Source organism: Atractosteus spatula, chromosome 6, assembly GCF_055471065.1.
Source record: "Atractosteus spatula isolate fAtrSpa1 chromosome 6, fAtrSpa1.hap1, whole genome shotgun sequence".
In the NCBI taxonomy this organism is placed as follows: Eukaryota; Metazoa; Chordata; class Actinopteri; order Semionotiformes; family Lepisosteidae; genus Atractosteus; species Atractosteus spatula.
The window spans coordinates 20,937,493-20,957,414 of NC_142711.1; the positions used below are offsets into that span (position 1 = coordinate 20,937,493).

Below are 19,922 nucleotides of genomic sequence, written 5' to 3' on the forward strand. Positions count from 1 at the left end.
AAAAGCTAAGGTTACTGCTGGAAGAGGTGTTAGTGAGGCAAGTAGGGGGCGCTCACCGTGCAGTCTGTGTGGGTCCATCATGCCCCAGTATAGTGACAGGGACACTATACTGTAAAATAGGCACCGTCTTTCAGTTGAGACGTAAAACTGAGGTCCTGACCGTCTGTGGTCATTAAAAATCCCAGGGTGTTTCTCGAAAAGAGTAGGGGTGTAACCCCGGTGTCCTGGCCAAATTTCCCATTGGCCCTTACCAATCATGGCCTCCTAATAATCCCCATTATGAACTGGCTTCATCACTCTGCTCTTTGAGTGGAGTGTCCAGAAAAGCGCTATAGGAGGATAAGGAATTATTATTACTGAAGTGTAAAGTAGAAATATAATGTTTAAGATTAAGGAAGCAGAAAAATCATGCAAAGTAAACTGCACTGCCGCTTGGTAATAGCTTTAGGAAGTGCATACATTTACTATCACTCAGTGTGCAGCATAATTTTCTTTCCTCACAAGCATAACTGAAAAAGCGCACTGCTATTAGTAATATTTACCTCTTTGCAATCCAATTATCTTCTAGACTGGACAGAGTCCAGGTGTCCTCTCATTCCTGCACTCAAATATTATTTTCTGACCCTCCACCAGAGAGCACATCTGTGTGCGTGTAGGCGGACAATGTGGATTATGCCGTATCTGGGCATTATTCCTTACAGAACAGTGCGAGAGAAACACGTTTGGCCATATTGACACAGCTCTTGAAAGAAGACTCGTTAATTCAATATTCAAGTTTGAAAACATACCTAATGAAGCGTGACAAACTGTGGTATCTTTGATGCTAATGATGCTTCACTGAAAACTCCCAGTGAATAAACAATGAAAACAAGCATTCACATGTATTTTCCCCCTAAAAACCAATCTGAACATAAGAAAACATTAACACATTTTTAGGCAGCTTCCTGCAGAAACATACAGGCATTGCTGTACGTGTGAGGACTTCTTAATAGCTCTCATTCTATTTTTATCTGCTATTCCAAGCTCCTCTCAAATCACAACAGACAAAAAACAAACAGTCTGGGGCACTCTTACATTTAAGAGATGCCATCTTGTTTAAAAAAAAAGTAATTTCCAGTTTGGAAACTTGGAGTGACTCCCCACACTATCTCCCTATCATGTTTCTGGGAATAATTCCCTAGTAAGACATGCCCAGCCCCATGCCACACACCACAATCAAACATGTCACTTAAAGGGCTATACAATTACAACATCTAAAAACACATCTCGCCTGTGCCCATTCACACACGAGATGGGGCAGCATGTTGCTGGGGTGCCCTGTGTAAATACACCACACATGCTGGCAGTACACTGGCCGCTGATCCCCCACTGACCAAGAGCTGCCAGTCTAAAAGATCTTACTGGGTTTAGTGTGGTGCCAGTTCAGCCAAAGCTTTTAGATTGCTGGAAGCATTTCTCAATCCAGAATGGATTAGGAATAATTTGATTGCTTTTTTTTTTTACTATTTTTTGGCTTACAACACAGGATTACTCCCTCATCAGAGACTGTCCTCTATTCAGTCTTTGATGACAGTGAAATATCAGCCAGGTGCTGGCTTGTGTGCCTCTCGCTGTACGGTAGATGAGTGAGTGAGGAGGTTTATTATAGAAGCCCTCTATAATGAAACATTGATGATTCTGCCACAACGGCTGGAATCAGCCTGAGTTACTGAAGCAGTAAGGGCTTTGAAACGGGGTCTGGCTGCTTGGAAGCACAGCTGTTAACGAGTCCGAAGAGAGCTGGCATAAGCAGAGGGTGGCATGGACAACATGTGAACAGCAGGCCACACACACACACACACCAGACACAGAGGAAGCAGAATAAGGACAGTGCTACTACGTGCTTTTCATCCATCACAGAAGGCACAAGTCCAACATAATGACAATCCTAAACAACCAGAAAAACACTGGCTCCTATGCAGCAAAGCCCTACATATTCTATATCTCTTAACGCAATGTTATCACAGAAATAGACTTCACCGCACGATGTGTCCTGTTACAAATGCCTAGAAAGGGCAGTGAGCCTAAGATCACAGTCCACAAGCTGAAAACTGATGCTCACCTAAAAAAGCAAGCCCTTTGTTTAAAAAAAGAATCTGGCAGCAGGCTCCCATGAAACACTTTCAGAATGTTTGTGACAATACCTATGACCCGTCAAGTGCTAAAAAATAAATCGGATTAAAATACATAGCACAACCAAAAGTACTACATAACAGCACGGACCTCTAAATGATGTTCTTGCAACAATCAAATCGAAATTCAGCTTTTCTCCGGTCTTCAAACTCACCTTTACAGCAGAGGCAAGTTAGAATTCGCAAGTCTCCAAAGCTACCACTGTGGTTTAACAAGCCTGGATTTCAGCTGCTCCGTGTGGAACTGCCCGCGTGAGACTTTTCCCCACTCTGGATCCGTCTGATTTTCTCCCCTTGTCAACGGGGACAAAGTGCCTGGAGGGTCTCGACACACTGTCACCCAGCTCTTGTGCTATCAGCCCTCTGGACTGCAGGCTGCTGTGGAAAAGCACATCTTGATCTGAAACCGGGCAGATGGGACTGCTCCGCTAATTACCATGACAACAGCCTCATTAAGGACGGGGGAAGAAAAAAAAAAAGTACAACGGGCACTTCACACAAGTGAAAAATGAAGAGTACTCATGTCCCTTCTTGAACGGCAAAAGACCACTTTAATCGTCATCGCCTCTAATGCGGGCATAAGAAATGAGTCAGCAAAGCCTTAAGGCAAAAACATTTACTCGAAAGCAAAGGCTGAAAAAAAGTAGAGATGAGGCCATAAGAATGCAGAAGACTTTCCTCCGTGACATACAGCAATACCCCTCCCCACCACTGCCAGACCTGTTAAAAGTGTGGATCTCTTTTACAAACAGCAAGGTCTGGGCCCTCACTTCCCTTATAGCACTTTGAGTTCAGCCCTGCAGACAAACGGTAAGAAGCTCGGCAGACAGCCGAGACCAAAAACCTCCCTCTGGAAAAATGAAAAACTAGGTGTGGTGGACAGCGAGAGGAAGGGTGAAAACTCAAGAGGAATAATCATAACAATATAACCAGTGTGCAGCCCCACCTGGATGATGTGACGGCAGCCAAAGTGTGCCAGTCTGCTCCACACACCAGCTCTCAGTGGGGAGGAGAGCAGAGTGATGAAGCCAGTTCAGAGATGGGGATTATTACGAGGCCATGATTGGTAAAGGCCAGGGGGAAATCTGGCCAGGACGCTGGGGTAACACCCCTACTCTTTTCAAGAAACACCCTGGGATTTTTAATGACCACAGAGATTCAGGGCCTTGGTTAAATGGTTTGCTTTTAACTGTGGATTCTAACATTTTGCTCGTCTTTGTAATTGCTTTCCTATATTGTCTGGTGGATGTGAATGACTGCATAAATACCTCGGTTTCAGAAGTAGCCTCTTCTGTCTCAGTGTTTCCTCATTTTATCCCCAGGAGGTCTCCCATCCAGGTACTGACCAGGATCAGTCCTGCTGAGCTTCAGTTGTGGGTTGCCAGTTGTGAGTTGCAGAGTGATATGGTTGCTGGTTAAAATCTAACAAATAATGAGGTCTCCCACATAAGGACCCTGTAACATGTATAACCGTACTGTAACATAGGTGATGGGGTAGAAAGGCCAAGGAGGTTTGCCTTTACCTGGGACACCTCTGACTAATGCCACATCAACAGCAATGGCTTCAACCTACAAACTGTCAGGTCCCTTATGACAAGATGTAGAGGTCTGTTCTAGCTAGCTTGGACTGGAGACATGGAAGGAAAATCAGGTGCTGCAGGTGTTATGCTAGTGAGGAATTACCTGGATTTCTTTCCTTCTTGTGGGGGGACAGGGCACAGACAAAGCCTTTCAGCCACAGACAGAGACGGCCATTCAGCAAACATGAATCACCCCCCCCCACAACCTGTAGCAGGAAGCCATCCTCTCTTTGTCGGAGTAAGAATATTCATATTGTTGTTATTGGGGGAAAAAATGTCACTTAGAAGAAAAACATGGAATGAGACATCAAAAAAAAAAGAACTGGCACAGTAGCTATATTTTTCTTTCCATTCTGTGGCTGCTAATGGCAAATTTGCCTTGTTTCGGGAAAGTCAGAGGGTGCGCAGGTCACTTCACTTGTTTGAAAAACAGTGAGGTCTCTGTTGATAACACACAAGGCCTGCTAAGCTGTACTGCCTCGTGAGAAAGATCTGATTTAAAAAGCTTGCAGGCAGCGCGCTTTCAACAGTTTTAATTACAGACACACAAAGAGCTTATTTGAAATGGTGAACCCCAAATCTCTGCTGTGGTAAAAAAAAAAAAGTGGGCGAGCCGTTTTCGGTTTTGCAGAACCCTCTTCAAAGACCTCGAGTTATGACTACTTGCATTATATCAATACCGTATCTAAACACGGAAAACAACAAACTGGAATTTTACCTTGATGTGCATCTCTGTTTTCCTTCGCTGTTTTTCAATTTTTTAATGCAAAAACAATAACAAAAACTTGTTCCATATTAGCTCACTCATTAAAAATAAACCATTTGAAGGACAGCTCTTGATAAAGATAAGGATTTATTTTAAATTCACAGTAATATTGATGTTCACAGTACACATTTAAACTACCATACTCAAAAAGAGATCTGTGGAGAGAAGTTGACAAAAGAAATGTTTTAAAGCTACGGAACATCAGAAATAAGCACAAGATAAGAAAAGATTACAGGAAAGAGCCTTTAGATCCCTCAGGCTTCTCTTGCTGTTCTGATCTTACTGGTCCAATGACAATGGGCTGGTCGCGGTGACATTGGAAGTACAGCCTGTCTTGATCTGTTCCATACACCTGCCACTCCAAGTGCAGAGAATCTCCTTGCAGGTCATTTCTAAGCATGTCTATTTTGAAGTCTTAAAAGAATTAGTATATTAAAAGACCTCTGAAAACACTGAAACCCTGTCTTGTTTTAGCCTAAAAAGCACTCCAACTTATTTATTCACAACACATGACATAAAACCCAGCTTGAATCGGTGACTGCATTTTTCTACACTCCTTCTTGGGCCACCGTGTTCTTCAGACTTACATGTTGTGACACTGCAAGGAACCCTGGTTTCTTCGATTTGTTGGTTTAATAAGCTGTTGACTGCGTAAAGTTCTCCAAGAATAGACTTCAGACTGGTTATCTTTTTTCTTTACTTCAGCTCGGTTTCAGTTAATTATTTCTTTAGCTTTTTTCCTGTGGGAATAGGCTGTTAATGTCAATCTTTTTTGTTCTTGTTAGCCAGCTTTGTGCGTAGTCATGACAAAAAATACCTCCTTCATTAGGTCTTAGTTTGAGTTTCTCATGCTCATAAACAATTTGAATCTCTTCAGTTCTGAATGAATTTTGAGCTTCAAGGCTCTGAAGGTTTCAGCCTCGTAAGAGTGTGTGTAGAGGCTCCGTGTTATTTTAGAGCGAATTAACAACAATAGATGTTTTAAAAAATTGAATTGCTCACTGAATTGAGCAACTATCCAAAGCTTCATAAGAGATCAGATTTTTGGAATCATTTGGCAAATGAACTATTGTACACCTTAGAAAAACCTCCGCTCTCCCTAAATACTGAATATAGCATTTTTAGCTCTTACATAGGCCTCTTTTTATGAGAGCTGTACCACCTAAGTGCGGTATCCAAACTATTCATTTTCTGATAGAAAACAGTCTTTTAATTAGGAGGTTGAGCAACAGTCTTACTCTTCCTAATTAAGGCGAATAAAACAGGCTTACCAATTGTTCTCAAAGAGGTCTCCGTCATCTCATATCCTCTTAAACAATGCAGGAAGCGAACCAAAACTCAGGGAGTACAAAGGACTACACCTCTATAAAAACCTAAACCTATCAGTTAGGCACCAGTCCAGAATGCTTTTACTATCTGAAAGTCAGTATTTTGCCAGCAGCAGCCTCTGCCATGGACTGATGTGGCAAATGACCTCCCGGTCTGAACTGGGGCTCTTAACTACAAAAGAATGATTCATAATTCAGTCTACAAACTGGACACGTCCGCTATAGCTACATTCCTTGATTTAGGACGGATTTGTATTCCAGGAAAAGACAGATGAAAGGGTCTTGATCTCTCTCTCTTTCTTTTTCCCACAACCCCAGTATGTTAGAATGAAAGTACTGTATGGTGCTGAATTTGACATCAGCTTCAGAGCTGGCAGATTTCCAACGAGAACGATGGCCTAGGCTGGACGTGGTCCTACAGAAAGGCCAGTGTTGCCCTGGCAATGCCTGACAATAACGCACTGTGTAGTAGCCCATGTTCAATTACAGGCTTAACTACTGTTGCTTAATAGCAAGACAGCCAGCTCCTGATGGTTAATCACACTCCGAGCGGATAAATTGAGTGAAATCCATTTCTCCACACCAAAAAAACTCTTCCAGACCCTTGACCTTACAGAAAACTATGAATGTGTCCTTCAGTAAAAGCACAAAGAGACTTCAGGAAAAAAAAGACTTCAATAGAAGGAAATGCAACATTCATTCTGTTACAAAGAACAGACATTATATTTGATTGTCTGCTTGGACGTCTCCCTCCCTATATGACCTCACTGGCATTGTTCAAAGAGGGAACATCGTGTCTGTTTTGCATCTTCTGTGCTGAGCAAAAGAATTTGCCCCCTTCCAATGACATGTCATTTTGTTCACGTATAGAAGATGTAAACATGGTTAAAAATATTTAAAAAACAAAACTTGAATGATCATTCTGCACCCTTTCAGTCGAAAGAAGTTAAATGTCATTCAAAACTTCAAAAACAAACTTCCTGAAAAAGCATTGTAGATACAAAACAAAGAATTGGAAGACTACACTTAACAACGCTTGTGCCTTGCGCAGACTTGGGTCTAGAAAAGAAGCAGCACAAACCCAACGCAAAAAAATGCATTTTAAATGATACAGAGTTTTCAAACTGTGGGATGTCTTGTGAGAGGAGGGCAGAGGAGCTGCCAGAAACCCTGCTCCTTCAGGAGAGTGGAACAGCAACCCTCTCAGACAACCAAATACCCCCCCACCATGATTTTCCAATCAAATTCACTTCAATACATTAAGATACCAAAACGGGACACATGCTCAATGACAGGAGATGGAAGATGGAGAGATGACAGCCTACACAACACAACAAGCCTCACCTGCCCAGAGCACAGACCACTGCAACTCCTAGAAACACATTTCCTGCTCTCTCTCGCTACATTCTGGCCAACTGCATTTTGCAAGTAACAAACTGAGTTACAGCATGCAGTAGTTAGTGGTGAGTAAACTACTCATTTTCCAAAACAACTGCATGTATGTTCTTACACGGAATAATGACATGTTTGCAAGGAAGACACCATGCACCAAAAACTATGTCTGAATCTCTGTTTTTCCATTATGCAACATGACTCTTGAAACAACTCTGTGGTACAGGATTTGTCTTCATATTAGGCTGTAATGTAACACTGTTGTGAAACTACTGCATCCTTTTTTTTAAACAATTACTTCATCGGAACCAGGAACTGTACATCACCACACACCTATCATAGAGCAATCTTGTGAATATAGACAAAGAAGGACAGATCGGAGTAGCCAACAGACCTTGCTCATTGATTATAAACAACATTTTAAAACTACTGTATGTACGACTTTGAACAGGAAAAACAGAATAAGTGTACACTTAAGTGTAGCAAGAAATAAGCAAAGACTGTGTTCTTGGTTGTGTTTCACAGTAATTAACAAGCTGGAAATACTAAGAGTTTTTCATGTTTTAACGTTATTAACGTAAAAAGTTATACTCGACAACAAACTAACATTAGAAAGAAAAAAACGTCTTATTTCAATATCTGTATTGTGTATCTTCAAAAGGAACTGTGCGGCGTTTTGTACCACTTGGAAAATTACACAATGAATGAAGTCAAGTATGGCGAGTGAGATGTATTAAGTCACCACTGGAGCGTACATTGCCCTAATTGTTCTCTTTGAGGGGGGGGGAACACATTAAAAGCATTGTGTACAGCTCCGCACTTTACTGCACACAATCTCCGGCAAACACTATTGAGCAGGGATATCGCCAGGAGAGGAAAAGGGACTTGATGTTAAGCCATGTTAAAACGCAGGGACCTGGCGACGAAGTGAAGCGGACGCAGCGCAACAGGCGGCGAGCGCAGCTGAAAGCGCTTCACGACGCGCGGTCCGGTCAGAAAAGGCGGAGCGAGTATCGTGAGAGCCCGCTGGCGAAAACAGCCTTGAAGACGCCCGGCAGGGAGGGAAGAGAAGAAAACCCAGAATCAGCACAAATAAGAAGTGATAGTAGGTTATTGGAGCTGAAAAGAGACAACACCCTTTCTGCAGCAGCATGTTTGGGGTTTTTTTTTGCCTTGTTTTCACGGTTTTCTATTCATCTGAACCTCCAGGTGATCCGGTGATCTCACTTCTACGAATATATTCAGATTTTACACAATTACCAGCCAATTTAAGTACTGGTACCTTCAACCTAAGTGCCTTATATTCAAAGCAATCAGATGAAATATAAAAAAGTGTATTGCTTTCTTAGTGTAGCACATCATCGGTTATGGTAACAGCCTTATTTCACTTTTTTTTGGTGCGAATGTTACACAAGGAGATATATACAAGGAGATAAATGTAGTGCTTTAAAAGTCAAAGCTTCCGTTGTAAAACAATATCTTAAAGAGTATATATGTCTGCCATTAAACTCTTATACACCTTTGCTGTCGGTATCCCAAAATATCTCAGATGCGTTCCGTGTTCCTGTATGTGAACTGCCAGCTCTCCAATTTCCTCCCGCAGCAGTTCCTGCTGAGCCTCTCCCGTCCGGCTCTTGCTCGTCAACTCAACAGAAAGGGCTATCCTCCCCGTTACTGCTGCTGTTCACTCAGCTGGTGCTGCCTCATCTCTGGGTACCCTCTCTTCTGCCTCTGACACTAGGCCACTCTGTTCCCCTGTAACACACTCCCTCCTGGTCGCCCTACTGCCTTGCGGGTCACGCATACCAGGCCTGCTGGTGAAGCTTGCTCTCCCATTCTCATTCTCGTTCCACTGGTGTTCCCCAGGGTTCTGTCCCGGGACCCCAGTGACCTCTATCCCCCCCCCCCCCCAAGCCTTTTTACCTCATTTTTAGACAGATTGTAAAATCTGAGGAGGCACAGTGGCACAGTATTTAGCATTGCTGCCCTACAGCGTGGGGACCTGGGGTTCTATCGGTGTGGAAGTTAGCTTTTTGTCTCCATATTTGCTTCACTTTCCTCCGGGTGCTCCAGTATAATAACAAAATACTGTCTATCCACTTAAAAAAAATAAATTTGCAACCTAATTTGGATCATAAAACTGCATTAACAGGATTTCTACAATATTACCTCCAGTTATTATTAACATCACCAATAGCTCCCTGTGTAAAAGTCTAATAAACCAAGAAGTAAATAAGAAACTATAAAAACTACGCTTGACTGTTCTGTAATGCTCTACAACATCCTATTCGATAAGAGCTCTTTGGCACAGAAAAAAAACAATTCACTCGGTTTATTTACCGCATTATTTTTAGTGGGACCAGCCTACTACTGTCCCTATTGACAAGAAAGCTTGCGATCCTAATATTTTTTCACACTTAAGTCAAAGATTTTGGAGAAAATGACAGTTGCTAGGTTAGATGCAATGTTGTTGCAAGATGTTTGCTCATTTCAGCCCTGCTGCAGGGACTGTCTGTGCTCTATGTTATGAGAACGTTTTGTCGCACAACTAGCATCCAACGGCTTTTTCAGACAAACACTTCAAGTAGAGTCAGACAATTCTGAGCATCAAACAGGCCACAGAAAGGTACAGAAACCAAAAGCAGCGTCTTTACTAACTTCTGTGTAACTAAACACATTAACCCACAAATTAATTTTAGATACCACATTACATTTTTATTACTCAAAATAGAAACGGGGCTATTACAGACGTTAAAAATGTATCAATGGCACTCAAATCCATAAAAACATGTGCATGAGGCAACTCTTGGCATGCCTCTTCTGAAAGTTTGCTGACCCCTTGCCTTCACAAAAGACAATACATAATAATAATATAGTGCAATATATTCAATAACCCTTCTGGGGCTGGGACTTCATCTCTGGATGAAGATTTAGGGATTCTTAATCTAAAAAAAGAGAAATTAAGGTATTTGTCAAGTAACCTTGTAAATAGTTAAACGAGATGACTATCATTGGGCTAAGGTCATCTAACAAAAAAACAGCAGCAGTAATATGTTTACTGATAACATCACTATTTTTTTTACTTGATTGTGCATAACTCCCAGAATGCTCATAGGAACATGATTTCTCATGCAAAATCAAAAACAAATTATGTACAAAGGAGGGCAAAGTAGCTTTACTTGGGTATTATCCTCTGCTAAATTTAGAATGAATTTATCTCCCATTTAAAATATCCAGAAATGAAAATGTGTCCAACTATTTCTGCTCAATCTTAGAATTTTAATTTTTATTCTAACTAATGGAATAAAGTTGTGTGGTTTTTCTACTCAGCAGAATCCTCACAGTACAATAACCCAAACTCTAGGTCAGAATATAGCATTACAGTATTTACACTATGTATAAAGCATTCTGAACAGACAAGCCTGTCAGCTGTATTATTCATAACAGGGAAGATGAGTACCACAGCTTAATTTGACTCTTGACTTCAAGATCGGCAGAAGAATGTAGATTGAGGACTGAAAGGAAAGAATGCAGTATGGTCTAAGGTTCATCACCAGGGCATTTGATCAGATAAATGCAAACATGAACTGCCACTCTCATCAGTAAACAAGGGCTCTTGGGTGTTACGAATCTTTAAGGGGATGCTATTTCAGAACTGCCTGCACTCCTATGAATCAAGGCAGAGATAAACAGTGGATAAAAAAATCCCCTCACACTTTTGAACAATTGTGCCATCTTGAACCTGCCTGACCCATTTTTACCCTGTTGTTTCAGAGAGCATGCGGCAGGGATACTATTCAAAAACATCAACAATAAATATTTGTAAATGTTACCCAACCGCACCAGTGTGAAACCTGCATGTTTAACTTGTGATTGCATATCGACTTTATTATTGACAGGTTTTGCGAAATATTCTTGTTAAACATTTTTGTGTTTTATGAAATTCCTGGCCTCATTTTCTTGCTCCAATACCTGCAGATTTGTAGTTCTAGTAATTCTAAAAAAATCATGCAATAAAATTAATGATGAATAATGTGTTCATCATTTAAAAAGTTTAAAAAGAGCAGATCTCCTATTGTTCATTAACAAAGGCATTCACTTGTTCTTACTTGCTTGAAGTGGGGCTTAAAATAAACCAGACATTATGTCAACGTGAAGTCTTTTTAAAATGTATTATTTATAACTTATGATGAGTTGATCTCTGACAAATACATGATCTTACAGCTCAATAATTAATTTTAAGCCCTGACAGTCATTTTTGTACTATTTATCTATGTGTAATAGGTCATGCCTTTTTTTGTACTGGGTTATGCAGATGCAATAGATGTGATGTGTAATGTATTCAGATGTACAGAGGCAATATATGTCCATAAAAAATTCTTTAATACTACAGAACTGTTTACAGAAAACATTTTTGATGCTGAGGAACTTGGAGGCGTAATCTGTACTAGATATTTTCCTCATAGCCAGGTTATCAGAGGAAATGAGAATTTGTTCCCAAAGGATTATTTTTGAAGGATGAATGAGGCAGCTGTAAAGAGGGTCGTCCGTCTTGACTCTCACACCACTTACTTAGAAGATTCCCGTCAACTCTCCCCTCGTTGATTCTCCTTTGATTAAAAAAACCTTAAAAGATGCGTGCACTGTGTGCAACACAATCTGCGTCTTCTGTATCTCAGACCTGACACCAGTAAAGCCTACATGGGTTCCTCTTCTTTCCAGAGTGACAACACACTTAAACCACAAACTTCACCACACCGCTGTCACCCGACACTCACTGCATCCACACGTGTGTGTCAATGTGTTTGTGAGGGTATTAAAATAAAAATAATAATAATTGTTTACACTTACATAGCACTTTTCTGGACACTCCACTCAAAGCGCTTTACTCCCCTCCACCACCACCAATGTACAGCCCCCACCTGGATGATGCGACGGCAGCCATAGTGTGCCAGAACGCTCACCACACATCAGCTATCAGGGGGGAGGAGAACAGAGTGATAAAGCCAATTCATAGAGGGGGATTATTAGGAGGCCATGATTGGTAAGGGCCAGGACATCGGGGTTACACCCCTATCCTTTCCGAGAAATGCCATGGGATTTTTTTTTAACGACCACAGAGAGTCAGGACCTCAGTTTTACTCAGTCTCATCCGAAGGACAGCACCTGTTTACAGTGTAGTGTCCTCGTCACTATATTGGGACATTAGGACCCACATGAACCGCAGGGTGCCCCCTGCTGGCCCCACTAACACCTCTTCCAGCAGCAGCCTTAGTTTTTCCCAGGAGGTCTCCCATCCAGATACTGACCAGGCTCACACCTGCTTAGCTTCAGTGGGCTGCCAGTTCTAAGTTGCAGAGTGATATGGCTGCTGGCTAAATGACATTATTTACAGAACTGAAAGATGCATAAATTAAAAAATATAGTTCCGCAGCTATTAACACCTAACACATCATCCAACCTCGAAAGGTCAAGAATATACTGAGCATCAAAAGAACTGATCAGTATTACAATCCGATGAATCACATGGAAGGGAGACATTTCTCACATCATTATTTTAAATCAAACCCGTAAAGATCAAACTGAAGCTGTAATGGTGTAATGATGCCCATTACGTGAAGCAGCTTGCAATGTCCTCAGAACCTCCCAGTAAGATGCACTATCAGTAATGTTCCCTCTGTTTAAGTTTTTGGCACAAGCACCTTTGGAAGCACTTCCAGTTTGAGATTCTTGGGCGTCACAAGCAGGGTTTCCTCTAGGATTCTCCTCATCCCAATACGTCACCCCCCTCCTGCCAAGCTTTCCAGTTCCTTCTGTTCTCAACTTCTCCATGGCAGCCTGGTGTGGTAACCAGAATACACTCAATAAAAACTGAGCAGGATAGTGAAGGGAGCCATTCACAAGTGCGACATGTAACCATTGCACATATCCAGCACTGCAATGTTACGGCCCAACCACATTGTGGAAGGTATTGCTGGCATCTGCTCATTTAGCCTACAACAAATGTTATGCTAAGATGCAACTCCAGCAACTTACACTACATAAAAGACAGGACCATAAATGGGATAAAGCAGATCAATGTGTGCTGCATATCAAAGGACAGGACTTGGAGCGGGACAAAGCTGTTCAACTTATGCCACATATCAAAGGATGGGACAAATAGCCGTAACAAACCATAAAACTGTGAAGCCAAACCCCTTCCTGACCCGCACTGTCCATAAAGGTTGGAAACCCAGCGTTCATTGCTGTTCTCATCCAGCTCAATAAAACTGAAGCTGCACAAGACTGTGTCCTGTGCCTCTGAGGACGAATTCCCCACAACAGCTACAGCTGGCAGACATCTATACCAAACAAGTATTGCAGAAAGCTTATAATGTTTATCACTCACTGTCATGACCTCCCTGTCTGGAGACCGACAGCGAATCTGATTTGCTTACATCAGGGCATATATTTAGACTACCTACAGCAGATTGAAGTGCATTAAAACCAAGTTATCCTTCCCCCCCCACAGCCATTAACCTGAATAATCTGGACAACTGATTGGTATGTTTTACTTTATTTTTTCACCATGCATGTTTCTGTCCCATACACGGATGATCCAATTTCTTTGTCTTTCTAACCTGTGAAGATTTAGACCTGACAACTTGTTTTTGCTCATCTTATGTTAACGTGCTCATTGTTAAATGCATTGTGTTATGTCTTGCACCTGCCTGCAAAGCAAATTTCCTATCTGGAACAATAAAGAAGCAAGCAGCAGGATGCTGCCAGCATCACGCTTCACAGCAAGATGTTGCGGGCGGAGTCATGTCTTGTGCTGGGCTTGCACCACACACACTACACTTTGGGTTTAGACCAAAAATGTTTTTGCTTTTTTTTCTCGTGACCAAAACACTTACGCACACGTCTACAGTACAGCTCGGATACAACTGAAAAGGAGTCATTTGCAGCAAAGATTATAAAAACTTTAAAAGACACTGTTGTCTTCACAGTGGCATTCCTGCGTGGCCGTTTATCTGTCTACCAGTTTATTCACCCATCTGCTTCAAAAGATCATTGATCTTCGTGTTTAATCCGTCATATCACCATGTGAGATGCGACTTGAAATTCAATATGTGAAGGAACTCCCAGATACAAATGCATTTATTCAGACGTCACGAGGCCTACTGTGAAAGTAAAAATATAAAATCAGTAGCTTTTGTGACCACCATTGCAAGCAATACAAGGTGCACATTTGCATGACTTTGGGCTTTGCGAGACTCCGAGTCTGCCCGGGCAAATTGCTTGTTCACTGGCATCTGAGCTAGTTGCTACAGGTCATCCCAGGTCCCCAGTTGATCAATGGGGCTTTAGCCAGACTGAAGTCATGGAAGCTGGCTATCGCATTCTCATCTTCTCATTAGGTAATGCGTTGTCCTGCTGGAATGTGGTCACGTCCAAAAGACAACAAGCGAGGTCTAAGGAATTGATTAATGCTGTGCCATACAGACAGATGCTATCAATCACTGCAAGTGCAGTCTTGTAGCAACAAGCTACTCCTGTTCCCAAGGCGTCGCAACCGGAGCTCCTCATTGGTTTTGACAAGGGTTCTCCCAGATGGTGACAGACCGATCTTGGCTGGAACATCTTACCAGGTAAGAAAATGCAGGCTGCACATCCCAAATGGAGACCGACAGTCCAGTACCAGTTGCACAAAGGTGTTTTTCTCCTGATGAGCAGGACATCCTGGTTCCTTTCTGTGGTTTTCATTCTTAATTTACATCAGATTTGACATGCAACATCTTAAAATCAACTGTGCCCTGATGTGATGAGTTCCTGTTAATGTAACACCTCAAGTCACTCATGTGCATTGTGATTAGTTGTGAATAATAAATTGATCAAAATGATCGTGGCGCCATTATTTAGTTACTATTCCAAAACTGTATATTTAATAAAAACATGCCTGAGTGGCACAGTGGTCAGCATTGCTGCCTTGCAGTACTGGGGCCCTGGGCTCAATTCTAGACCTGGGGTGCTGTCTGTATGGAGTTTGCATGTTCTCCCTGTGTTCACATGGGTTTTCTCCTACAGTCCAAAGACATCCTGCTAGCTTAACTGGATTCTGGGACATCTGACTCTGGTGTTAGCATGTGCGTGTCTGAGTTTTTGTCTGTGTGTGATGAAGGCTGGATCCTGCCTCATGCCCATCGCTTGCTGGGATAGGCTCCGGCTCCCTCACAACCCTGGACTAGATAAAGTTGACAAACCGCACGAACGTTTCTGCCGTTGCTCAGTAAACATCATTCAAGAAGCTCAGCGTGTTTGTCGTTCATCCGCTGGGACTTTTCACCACTTAAACAGGTTACACTTTACTGAAAAGGAATAGGCTTGGACTGAAAAAACAGGCAGCTCACAGTTCTCCACACATAATGTCATCATGTCTGCTGAACTTGGTAATCATTTAATACTGACATCGAGAAGCATTTTCCTTGTTTTGTTTTTTCTGCTTTCCTCATAACCGATTTACCAGGGAAAAGTCAATTTGACAGATTATGACCAGCAATCCAATGTGATCCATGGAGTCTAATAGTCAACAACTGCTTCATTAATTCATTCCAAAACTTCACCAAGGGGTCATGCTGTAATTCCATACTGATGGAGACACAAGAGCTCTCAGAGTCAGTTTCATGACCATGAAAGAGGATAAGCAGTTTAGTTTATCCTGCTTAAATACACTGAACAAGAAAATAGCAGGCCTGGCAGCCAGCAATTGCCCTCAAAGAAGCGCCATAGTGATAAAACGGATATTTATACCGTTTTTTAACAAAACGTGACAGATCAGAGCATAGCAATAAACTATCCCCAAATGATGTTTTGATATCAAATGCTTGCAACATCATGAAATATATACCCATGCCGCGCCGACAGGGAGAACCGTTTTATTTTTTAGTTTTCCTGTTCATGCCTTATAATAAAGGCTATTTTTTTCTAGATCTACAGAACAATTTGTTAACCTGAATATGTCAACAAGTACTATGCCATTTCCCTGGGCTGTGCAAAAGGCCCTAGATCTAGAGAGGCAGGATTCATTAAAATGTTCTCTTTTGTCGTGCATGTAATAAAAAATGATGAATGGATAATGTAACTGGGTCAGAATGCTGTTGCTCATGTTAAATTTTCAGTGAACGATTTCTCCATTTTAAATCCCGTTTCCTGGGGGCTATCTGATATAAAAACACCAAAGTGCACCATTTGTTTTCTTTGAGCATAAGAGTGCACAAGTCAGTGATCTTAGTTTTGTACATCTCCTGAGCTGTGTTAAAGACAATCTTTGACTACACACCTCAAACTTGTCAGCCTCAAGGACCAATAACCATTCAGAGCTTATAAAAAGACGAATGAGGTGCTATTTAGAATATCAAATCCCCATCTTGGAAAGGTCTGAAGGTTATGCTGTGCTTAGAACGTACAATTGTAATAGAACCTCTTAGTAAATAGGCTTACCCAACTCTAAAAAGATCTATAAAACGTGGATTACTATAAGCACACAATTTAACTAGATTTCAGTTGGTTGGAATTGAGCAGTAGTATCAACCTTATAGATCGTTGCAAGCAATCGGGAGAAAAGAAGGCATCATCACATTTTTAAAACAATTAAATAGAAACATAATAATCTCACTCCACTCAGACATGGAAATCTGCTTGTTACAAGTCTCTCTTGGTTTAGATAATGTTCTACCAGCAAATGAGATACAAAACAGCTGTGGGCTACACAACTTGTGCTGCGCCAGCAAAGAAAATTATGGAGTCTTATTCATTAATTAACATTTTCAGTCACACACATGTGGAATGTTTCACTAAATCCAACAGACCTGATGTCACCTTTCTTTTGTGCAGCTACAGATTCTTCCCTACACAAACTAAAACTGAGCAAGGCTGAATATTTCTTGGGGGGTAGACAGCATGTATTTCAAGTATTTTCAGGTTAGTTTGAGATTGTTGGCTGGCAAAGAATAAGAGCTTTATAAAGTTAACTAGTTTCCTTCTCCGTTAAGTGTCGAATGCATTTTCCGAAACCCTTCATAAACTGAACTGCAAAGGCTAAAAAATCGTACTTCAGTGGTAAACTAAACTGAAACCCCAGGAGAGCATGCACTCTCTGGTGAAAATCGTTCTCTGTTGTTTAATCACCATTCAAGAAGCCCGAAAGCAAATCATCAGTTACTAACTGGTGTTGTATGCAACACTTTAACAAGCATTACTAAGCCAAAAGTACTTTGTGGATTTGTGTCGGAGCCTGCTAGTAAGATAGGAGCTGTATAATAAATGTACTGTTCTGAAGTCCGCACAAGGGGTCTGATACCTTCACAATGCAAGACATAGCCAGCGAGCTGCACATGAAGCAATGAGCGCAGAGGGCACATGGTAGGGTGCTACGGGAAGGATATAGAAAAGAGGATAATGACACAGCACAGCAGCGGTCTTCCTGAAACAGCTACTGCAGAAGAGCGGATAGAAAACCATCTGCACCAACTGGGAAGGGTGAGCCAAAGCCTACTGCCTCTAATCCGGGCTGACCACATGGTGCGCGCTAAATGATCCGTGTACGACTCGTGTAAAACGAGTTTCATCCGCACCCTGCGGCCATTAACAGTGCGCTACACGCTTCACTTAAGGGGTGCTGCCGGCTCGTCACCCTCTTTCTCCTCGTCTGGCGAGTCACAGAAGACACCAAGCAGGGCCGTCGCACAGTCCCCCGTGTGCTCGGCTCTCACACGACGGCACCAACAGCGCGGACAAAGCAATTTGTCTCACCACGCAGCGCGCCCACACACTGGGCTGGGACAGACAAGCGAGCCGCTCCTGACGGCGCACAGAAGCACTTTCTGTCTGGCAGCCGCTGAGCGCTGCAGAAAACAAACTTACAAAACTGGCGAGTGAAAAGAGTCATGTCTACTTTCTTTACACGTTTAACTCAGTGCCATGTTTGAAACGAAACCAGTTTGTGTAAACTGCATCCCATTCAAGACCAATTATCAGTTTTGTCAGTCTTGAAAACCAGTTTATCAAGACGCTGTAAAACGCGTAGTACGAGCAGGCAAGTTGCATGGATGGGAATATAATACTATCATTATATAATTCTTAGGTTACTGCTTTTACAAAAGCATCTCCTCTGCTGTACAATAATTGACACGTCATACAATACCTTCAAGGGACACCCGTTTAATTGAAAAACGTATAATATCCCGAAATCATGTGATGGCTGACTCGACAAAACGGAATAAAAAAACAACAATTAAGTTCAGCTAAGTTATAAACGTGCACCCCTACTTTAAATTGAATGCATCTTATTTGTTAAGTCTTCAGAGCTGAAGTAAATTGAAGTAACTTTATAGCTGGCCCGTGTGCTCAGGGTGCCTCTTCTGATTTTGTAATCGCATCAATTTCAGAATAAAATTATCCTGAATGTTAAAACGCCGCGCAATAATTGAAGGCGTTTTGCCATTACGTGCAAGTTTGATATATCGTTATTTTTCAGGGCGACAGGGCCCAAATAGCACCTCTTTAAAGTCACCTGGTGTAGATGCTTGGCACCTGTCAACGCCAAAATAAGCACTACAGTAACTCGCCCACGCTGAGACACAAGGTGACCCGGATCCCTGACAGGAGCTGTGCCTCTCCGATATCTCTAAAAATACTACTGACAGAATATTGTAACAATATCCGTCGTCAGCTAATCTCTAAAAACCCCACCAGGAACCTCGCCACATTATTTCTTACCACCTTCTGTCTTGCATGGAATTTAGGTTGGTTAATAAACTAGCCATTTGTACGTTATACAAAGCACGCTGCTAAACAGGTTAAAGCAAAGGGCTTCCAAATAGCAGAATGAAACATGAGGTAGGAAAGTTTTGCATATGTGGATTGCTGGGCGTTAAACTCCATGTCAGCGTCCTTTGATGATGCACAGCGATAAATGACCCGCGATACTACGAAGGGATTAAGGAGACCTATTGTACAACAACGGCCATGCACTGACAAAATTTACTACAGCAAACCTGTGCAATGTTAAAACTTTGTCTCAGACACCACACCACAGAGCCTGCTCTTTTTCTCTACTGTACACGGGAGAAAAGACGATCTCGACCAGCTAACTTCACTGCTAACATTTATTCTTGCGCCGCAGAAAAGTACCTGAGTCCGGTCTTTAAGTCACTCCCTTTCCCTTCTTTTCTTCTAGCGCCTGGTGACTCGTAAGTCCAAAATCCAATGTTCTTTGGCTGGCTTCCGAGACTTCCGTTTAAAAAACAAAATCAGATCGTCCTCTTCCCGAATTCACTTTCCAAACTCAACCGCATCCTTTTTTCCCCCGATGTGATCCTTTCCAGCTAGAACGCCCATCCGTCCCTCAATCAATGGAACAGCCTGGCGGAAGTTAATGCCTAAGTCCGCTACGTGATTGGCTAACATTCAGAATAAGGGGCGGTACGAGACTGGAATCTCTCTTTACCATTGGTTTCAGTATTTGTCAATCATTACATCCCCTCCCTCAAAAAAGTTCCTGAAAAGGTGAATTGTGTTGCCAGGTGTTTTTTCTGTTGCTCCTTGGGTAAATAAGACAAAGTGTTCAGCAGACGAAGTACGTATTCGCCTTAAATACACATGAAAAGTACGTACAAGCATACTTAAGCAGTTCTATTTTTGTATA

At 42.0% G+C, this 19,922-nt stretch overlaps 1 protein-coding gene across 2 annotated transcripts in view; it reads right to left on the reverse strand.

Annotated features, from left to right (window-relative positions):
* Window positions 1-19,637, reverse strand: part of mpp7a (MAGUK p55 scaffold protein 7a) — a 141,484-nt gene extending 121,847 nt beyond the window's left edge. Inside the window, exon 1 of one of the 2 annotated variants that reach the window (XM_088918544.1) lies at window positions 19,409-19,637. The gene's annotated coding sequence lies outside the window, so the exon portion shown is untranslated. The remainder of the gene's footprint in view (window positions 1-19,408) is intronic. The other variant, XM_088918545.1, reaches the window with a different exon arrangement.
* Between the last annotated feature and the right edge of the window lie 285 nt (window positions 19,638-19,922).